The sequence below is a fragment of the Curcuma longa genome, chromosome 1 (genome assembly GCF_044706935.1).
Source record: "Curcuma longa cultivar G26 ecotype Majalengka, Jawa Barat chromosome 1, ITB_CL_G26_1.1, whole genome shotgun sequence".
NCBI classification, from domain to species: Eukaryota; Viridiplantae; Streptophyta; class Magnoliopsida; order Zingiberales; family Zingiberaceae; genus Curcuma; species Curcuma longa.
The window spans coordinates 12,076,233-12,085,043 of record NC_133861.1 but is presented as its reverse complement, the minus strand read 5'-3'; the positions used below and the strand labels follow the sequence as shown (position 1 = coordinate 12,085,043).

Genomic DNA, 8,811 nt, shown 5'->3' with positions numbered 1-8,811 from the left:
CTCTTCTTCTTCCCTCGATTTCCTGATCCAAGTTGAACGGCGTCGGAAGCTCGAAGGTTGATTCATCGCCGACCATCCGCCCCCTCCCCTGTCCTTCGTTCTCCGCGGCTGTGAGCGGAGTGCCCAGCTGCGGGCACCAGCGGCAGTCACTCCTCCGCGTCCACAAGAGCTCCGATGGGTAACCAGGCCTGCCTGCGGTTGTAGCAGGGTCAATACTCAGGTTTTGTCTGCGGTTGTAGCAGAGCACCTCGGATAGTTTCGACTCTCCGCCATCATCGGAAAGGGCAGGTAAGGTTTTCATTCGTTGTTTCTGGACCTTGTCTGCAGTTGTAGCAGGGAACCTGCACCAGATTTCTGTTTGCGGTTGTAGCAGAGCAACGGCTGGATCTCGAGCTCGTCTTCTCCGACCACTTCTCCCGATGATCACCCCAGCGAGATCCATCTCCATAAGCAAAGTCTCCTCCGATTGCTAGCTACCTTCTGTGATGAATCAAGAAACGAAATCCCTAACCCTAGCTTGATTTAATTCAACTCTGTTATCTGTTTTTAGTTGTTGTTTTGTTAGTGATTTCATCTTAAAACCCTCCATGAATTTCTTAATCTTAACACTGATTCTTAACCTTAACACTGATCTTAACCCTGTTCTAACTCTAACCCTAACTTCTAACTTAGTTCTGATGTTAATTGATTTATTGTTTCTGTTGTCAGCTGTAAAAAATCAAAGCTCCCCAATTCTTTGTTCTATTCTTGTTTACAATGAATAATGACATGGATGTTTAACTCAAATTGATTCAGAATTTTGTTCAGGCATAGATTGTTTCATGTGGTTGTTAGTTGGTTGTGATGTTAATGAACGGTATGTGTTAGTGAATTAGTTGTTTGGATGTTGTGGTTTGGCGTTTGTATAATAGGGGGGGAACTGTGTTAAGGAACATAATTCACGTGAATAGCGATTTCTCGATCTTTCTCTGCGAAGAAGTCAGCGGAAGCAAAATACAATACACAAAAGAAAGAACAATCGCTAACCCGTTCGATTTACTTGGTATCCACCTCTACGAGGTGACTAATCCAAGGATCCACACACAGCGAGCACCTTTCCACTATGAAACTTCTCCTTTTCAAAGAGCACTTTGAAGGCAGAGAAACCCTTTACAAATCGATCTCTTCCTTGTACAAGATTGGTAGTGAAGTTTAGAGGAAGAGGAATCAGGTTTACAATGATTGGAGTTCGTGCAAGAATATAGAAGAATGAATCGCTCCTTCTCCAATCGTCAAACTGCATTTTTATAGAATTCTGTGCATCAGTCGACTGCTCCAAGGGCCAGTCGACTGATGGGCTTCAACGACTCTTTAATACGCATTTAATTCACCAGTTGTCACCCAACGGTAGTCTATCAGTCGACTGCTCCAACACCAGTCGACTGGTACTAGTCGACTGCTCACTCGACTGATCTTTCTGTTTGCTTCGGTGTGCTTCTGATCAATCTCCAGTCGACTGAAACTACAGTCCAGTCGACTGAAACTTCTGATCAGTCGACTGAATCACAATTCCAGTCGACTGACCAAGCTGAAACTCCTCTTTTAGCTTCTTCTTCAACTCTTAGCCTTGACGCAAACCTTCAAACGCCTTCCACAAGCCTCGTGCCCTTCCTTGCACTAGCTTGAGATGTTTCCCTCAGCTTCATCGTGCTAAGTCTTCCTTTGCCAAGAGGCCGCGCCTCCGGGACTTCACATTTGCCAAGAGGTCGCGCCTCCGGGACTTCACCTTTGCCAAGAGGTTGCGCCTCCGGGACTTCACCATTTGCCAAGTCTTCCAACCTGGACTTTCCTGTGAACTCAATTCACACACGTTAGATCACCAACATTGCCTAACTTAAACTCATTTTAGCCAAACATTAAAATCCAATTCACTTGGGGCAAGATTGCACCAACAATCTCTCCCTTTTTGATGTTTGACAAAAATTTATTTAAGTTAGGTCTTTAATACAACATTATATAATAACATCAAATTATCACAATGATATTAAATGAATCATGAATCAGAATAACAGCATAAAAGTATTAAAGTCTAACTTTAAACAACCCATTCTCCCCCTTTTTTACAATCAGCAAAAAGTTTAAATCATAATTAACAGGGAAAATAAAACCAAGTAAAAAGAATCTCAATAGGTAGTATTTATCATGATAGTATTGGTATTTTCTCCCCCTTAACACATACTCCTCCTTTGTCCAAGAAACTGGTCAAATACATAGTTAAACAGAGACATCAGTCGACTGGTAGCTGCATCAGTCGACTGATGATTGAAAAACATAATTTTTCAGTCCCAACTTCAAAAATTCATAACTTATTCAATTTTCGTCGAAAAATTATGAAATTTGACACCATAGTTGCTTAACTCATTTATCATTAGGGAAAATTAGTTTCATAAATTTTATATTATTAAAATATTATTTTGATACCATATATTAAAAACTTGAAACTTTAAGTTTCTCATGATCAAAGTATCAACATTTAGTATGAATAGATCTTTTCACCAATTAAGGAGCCTAGAATGTGTAATATCCTACAAGAAATGTCATGACTCCTTAATTCTTGAAATTTGCTAATAGTTTCTATCTTGGAAACTTATTAGAACCTAAAACACTCCCTCTGAATTCATTCAAGTGTTTCACAAATTCACTTTCAATTTAAATACTCCCCCTAAATTCATGCAAGTGTGTCAAAAATTTATTTTTAGTCTAAATACTCCCCCTTAAATCCATTAACATCTCACAAAAATAAATAAATCATGATTATGATTAAAAACACAATCAAGGTTGTTTAAAAATTAATAGAGAATATATGTAACGCCCGGAAATTTCTCAATTTAATTCTAGAAATATGATATGAATTTTCTGGAATTTATGCATATTTTTATGGAATTTTTAGAGTATCGGAAGTAGCAAAAAGAAATAAGTCGCTTAAATGGTCTGCGCGGGAATTGAACCCGAGACCTATGACTTAAGCAGAATAGAGGGAACCAGTTGTGCCAGCAGCGGCCGCTGAAAGAGAAGAGATCCGAATATATTTATAGTCGAGTTGGGACCTATTTACCACTTAATATAAATAGGCAACTTAAGTGAGAAGTTAGGGATTTTAATCGAGAGAACTCCTCTTCCTCTCCCATCCGCCGAACCCTCTTTCTCTCCCTCCTCTTCACACCGAGCACCAAGGAGACCTAGGGATTGTCTCCAAGGCCAACAGGACACCTTCCGACGAAGACTCCAGTACGAGAGCACTCGTCTCCACGAGAGGAATTCATCGACGCAAGCAAATAGTCGAACGGCTCTTGGTTCCGGAAAAATCTAAAGGTTAAATCGTAAGGAAATTTAGCGAAACGGGTAAGAAACTCCTCACCTGCAGTATAGGGCTTCGTTTTATGTTTTACGGTTGCTAGATAAAGTGATATGCAAGAATCCATATATTGGAGTGTACCTTAGTGCACGCCACGTGTTCGATAAAATGCCTAGACACGTTTAAGCACCTTAGGACATGCTATGTAGTCTTACCTCAGTTATAGGGAACTACGGTTCATGGGTAGGCTCCCATAGTAGCCTCTAGGTTCAGACAACCTAGCACGGGTTCAGATAACCCTTATGAAAACAAGATATACGAACAAGTAAGGAATGTATTTTATTTTATGAGGCACTGTACAGGATCTTGGATCCAATGGGTTGGATTCCCACAGTCATCCCGGGCTGGACTCCCGCAGTCGGTCCCTAGGTTCAGATAACCTAGAATGGGTTGGATTCCCACAGTCATCCCGGGAGGGGCTCCCGCAGTCGCCCTTAGCATGCGTATATCACGGTACAGTGCCGGGCCCAAATTAAGAACATGAGATAAATATTTTCACCTATTATGTATATGGTTTCCATGTTTACAGACCAGCTAGGTGAGCACAATATAGGCACAAGAATAGCTAAGTTTAGATAATTTAGCTCAGACCTCAGTTTCCATGCTATATTGTGTACTCAGCACTATTCTTGGTATCAGTACGATCCAGGTTTATGTTTATGTTCAGTTTTCAGTTTATGCTTTATGCGATGCCATGCCATGTAATTCCTGTTCATATATGATTTCAAGACCCATGTTTTCAAAACATATGCATCGTACATGTTTTAGTGAGGTAGAATGTTTCTTACTAAGCTTTTAGCTTACAGATTCTATTTTCCCTATACTGCAGATAAAGGTAAGGGAAAAAGAGATTGATGAACTGGTGGAGGCTGGAAGATCAATGCAAAAGTGCAAGGATGTGTGTGGGTTAAAGGAACTGGAACTACGATCTTATCTGACCTTTGTGTCTAACAGTTTATAGTTTCTGAACATGTTTTAGACTATGATAATTTCCCATAGTTTTCTCATGCTATGCCAAGATATATGTTTAGCCATGGTAGTATATAATTGTGATGCGTTTTAGAGCAGGTTGACATATTGCTGTGAATTGGTTGGAGACGTTCGGCGTCCAGTGTCTGACACGGCCAGCCCGTGCTAACCAGCACGGCCGTGCCAGACAGCCCTTCGGCGTCCAGAGACGGACACGGCCAGGCCGTGCTAAGCAGCACGGCCGTGCCAGGCAGCCTCTCGGCGTGGAAGTGCCGTGCGTCCAGAACCTGACACGGCCAGGCCGTGCTAAGCAGCACGGCCGTGCCGGTTCCAACCTCTAAATACGGAATAATTTAGATTTCAAGGAAAATTTTGTTCTAGACAGTTCTAGTCACCCTAGTAAACCTTCCGCTGTAGTTTATGCATGTACAATAAGTAACGAATCCGGCCTTGCAAGTAAGCATGAGAGGTCGGGGTGTTACAATATATCATAGGGTTATGGTTTTAACTTTGATGTTCTTATCAATATTTCATGTGTAACCCAAATGCTCCCCTTAAATCCCTAACATTCTCATTCAACACAAGTAAAAGCCTCATTCCATTGTAATGTTTGATCTTTCTGGGACACCCTTCCCCTAGACCATTGCACCAACAATAAATCATAAGGGTTAATCGTAGAGAGTCAAATATATATATACTTCAACCGGGCTTTAAAGTCAATACGATTCGAGGAATGTTATCAATGGGATACCCAAACTACTTTCTTGATTGATCTCAATGACCATAAGAATGTTCCTAGATCATGATAAGTTATAGGATACGCAAATGGTCAAGAATGGGTCAAAATTTAAGAATTTCAGTCACATCAGTCGACTGATGATTGGACCAGTCGACTGATACCTTGATTCAAAAACTCATAGATTTTTCAGTCGAGTGAATTCTGGCCTGCAGTCGACTGCTCATGAGCGGTTGACTGCTCCAGTCGATTGATTTCTGAATCAGTCGACTGATACTCTGAAAACAGCTCTATGTAGCGAACTTCAAAAATCCTTAAAAATTTCATAAAATTTAGAAAAATCTGAAATTTTACGAGCAAGTTTGTTTTCACATATATTATCAAGGAAAAATATAAATTTATGAAAAATGATTGTATTTTATAAGTTTGATACCAAGTTTTAAAAATTATGAAACTCTTAATGGCACAAAAGTTTTGTATCAACATTCTTGATGGTTAAGATTGTCTATAGGTAGACATCACTAAAGCTTTCATATGGGTTTTTGAAATGTGTCTAAATTATAGATTTGGGGGTCATGATTGAAGTATGTTTCAAAATGATATGTTAAACTACAAGAACTCCCCCTAAATCCATACACAATCCTTAATTTAAAGCAAACAAGAATACAACACATATATTAAAAGAAAGTGGATGAAAAAGAGAAAGACATATCATATAAATATTAACTTCATAGCAATCCTTCCTAGGGTCTTGTGAAATAACATTTTGCTATGGGATCATGCAATGCTAAGTTTATAATCTTTCAAAATACATATCACATTTCCTTCACATCATTGTCTAAGTTCACATTTGTCCAATAGCATTTGAAGCTACCTAGGTATTTTCCAAACCAAATTTCTTGATAATTTCTTGAACATATTTGGTTTGGTAAACATGACTTCTTACCTAAACAACATGAAAGACATCACTCTTTGGTACCCAAAAGTGATTCACTAATATTTTCCAAATATTTCTTAGGTACCCATGCTTGTCTTATTTTACCCTTAGTGATTGGTTTGTTGGGTGACCCTTAAAGAGAAATGTAGGTAAACTCTTTAGACTTATTGTTAGTGAGAGCCCTAGAGCCAATCATTTGATGATTGTTGTATGGACTCTATGTATCATATTTCTACATTTTATAAAGGCATATTATTGTGATTATTATATTTACTTGTTATTCGTGCTATATATTTAAGTATAATAATGTCCTTGAGTAGATCGTTCGTATCTATATCAATCGATTGGTTGAATCGATAGTGAGATGATATAGAGAACACTACTCTAAATTATTCCTAGTCAAGTATTAACATTCAAGGACAATGTTAATGCGACGAGACTAGCATGTAGGTCAACATGATGACTTGATCTCACAAGTCATGGATATGAGATATCAAGTTGACACATGGGTATGCATTGGAGAATGTATACTGAATGACCCGCCATGAGAAAGTATCATGGATCGTTATATGAGTGTCATATACTTTCTCGTTACTTACTTTAGCTTCGTCAAACGTCACCCGTAACTGGGTGGACATTTATTATTTTTATAATCGCTCCATTTGGCTGCCGACTTGTGGAACAGCGTGCACCTCTCAGCGCCAAAATGCACCTCCCGATGCCAGAGAACGAGCTAGCGCCAGTGCAGCCGCACGCTCCTTCCCACCATCTCCTCCTCCACCTCCAGCTGCACCTCCCTATAAAACGCCGCAAGAAGCCCACAAATCGTCATCTCCAAAGTCTTGAAATCCACCTGGCGAGTTTTCCACTGCTGCGCCTCTGAAGATGAGGAGCGGCGGAACAAATCGTCATCGACGGCGAGTTTTCCAGCGCGGAAGATGAGGAGCGGCGGAAAAGTGTCGTCGACGCAGGCGGGGGATCCCCCTGCGTGAGCAGAAGGCGAGGCTTTACATCATCCGCCGCTGCGTCGTCATGCTCCTCTGCTGGCACGACTGATTCCTCGCTGCCTCTTTTTCCTTTTTTTTTTTTTTTTTTTTTTTTTTTTCTTGTAAAGAGATTTTGGGATTCTTTTTCTTGGCCTCAAGGAAAATTTTTGGTTCCTGAGAATCTGAGATGTTTTCAGCTTTAGATTTGTTGTTCTTCAACAAATTAAAATTTGGAAATAAAAGTAATATATATATATATATAATACTTTGGTGAAGAAATGAAAAGCTTTTATTTTATGAAAATTTTAAATTAAAAGGAAAGAAACTTAACGGTAAATAAAGGTAGAAATATTTAGGGAACTACCGGTGTCAATTTAATACTAATTCGAGCCTTTTACTAAGTCGAAATACTTTTAACTAAAAATTCTTATAATAATAATAATAATAATAATAATAATAATAATAATAATAATAATAATAATACAAACATATACTGACCAATACAGATGTAATTCGAATAGAAAAAAAATTATATTTCCTAAAACAAATATGTCTTTTGATCAACTAAAATAAGAAGCACTTTGCAATTCAATGTAAATGTTCTTTTATTCATTCTACCGGAAGATAGAACAACTGCAACTTATGAAGATAGAACAACTTATGAAGATAGAAAATTCGTCACTTACACGTAAAGCATAGTGTTGCTGCAAAAACAACTATAGCCACCCCTGTAGCCACACTTACCATATCAAATATTCCCCCAACTTTCTTGCTTTGTATTGTCAGTTCTTCAATTTTATTTTTAATAAGCTTGCATTGATATTCAAAGTCCAGGAGTTCGAAATTCAGATATGAATTTATCTCCTCTTGAAATCCGGCGATTTCATCTTTGAAACAGTTAGTCATTGCCTTCATTTCAGCCAATTGATCCGCAATTATAGAAATTTGATAGTCACTAAGTTCGCGGAGGAAATCATCTTGATTCTCCATCTCGAAACGAGCACTTTCAGAGGAAGCCATTTCTGCAGCCTCGAAACGAGCATCATAAGGTCTGTAAGGTCCAATACGCAAGAAACGAAAAAAACAGAGGAAAAATATCTAGAATACAAATGCATCTTAAACATTAAACAGAAATTATCTGATCGATAAATCTTTTAAAGTAAACTCGGCAGATTCAACAAAACACATCGATGGTCAAAACAAATTACTAAGCTGGGAAGCAAAAGAAGTAGATCTGAAAAAGAAGACGAAAAAAAAAAAATAAAAAGAAAGATTACCAAAGCGCGATTGAAGACGGAGCATAAGATGGAAGCAGAAGTGCCCGAGGTTGTACCGATGAGGCGGCGAGAAGAGGTTGTACCGATGAGGCGGTTCAAGAAGTGTATATAGGAGGGTAGCGGACTGGCTATTTATAGGGTTTATTTATAGATAAATTTACCCTAACTATTAAGGATAAAGGGGAGTTAAGAAGCCCAATTCAAAGCATGATTAAATCAGTCCATTAAGCTTATTTAATGGGTTATTGGATTATATTAAGTCTGAAATCCCAAACCGTTAAGGAATAAAGCTCCTCACGCGAAAATCGCGTCCGGACGCCGTCGCCTGCTCCTCCTTTCGCCGAGTTCCTCGCGCTGGCAGCGACGATAAAAGCCGGAGGAGACCGAGGGATCAAGGTACGAGTGAAAACCCTAACCCTTTCCCTCTGCCCTATTTCTCACCGTCGCTGCCCTGCCGCCGCGAACAAGCAACGCCGCTGCTGCCTTCTTCCTCTGCCACGACCCAGTGCCGC

At 39.4% G+C, this 8,811-nt stretch overlaps 1 long non-coding RNA gene across 1 annotated transcript; it reads right to left on the bottom strand.

The window, feature by feature from the left end:
• Positions 1-7,602: 7,602 nt before the first annotated feature.
• Positions 7,603-8,398, bottom strand: LOC141829974 (uncharacterized). Its single transcript, XR_012601911.1, has 2 exons — positions 8,300-8,398; positions 7,603-8,044 (listed from the first exon to the last, which is right to left on the bottom strand). It is a non-coding gene; the product is annotated as an uncharacterized LOC141829974 (long non-coding RNA).
• Positions 8,399-8,811: the final 413 nt, after the last annotated feature.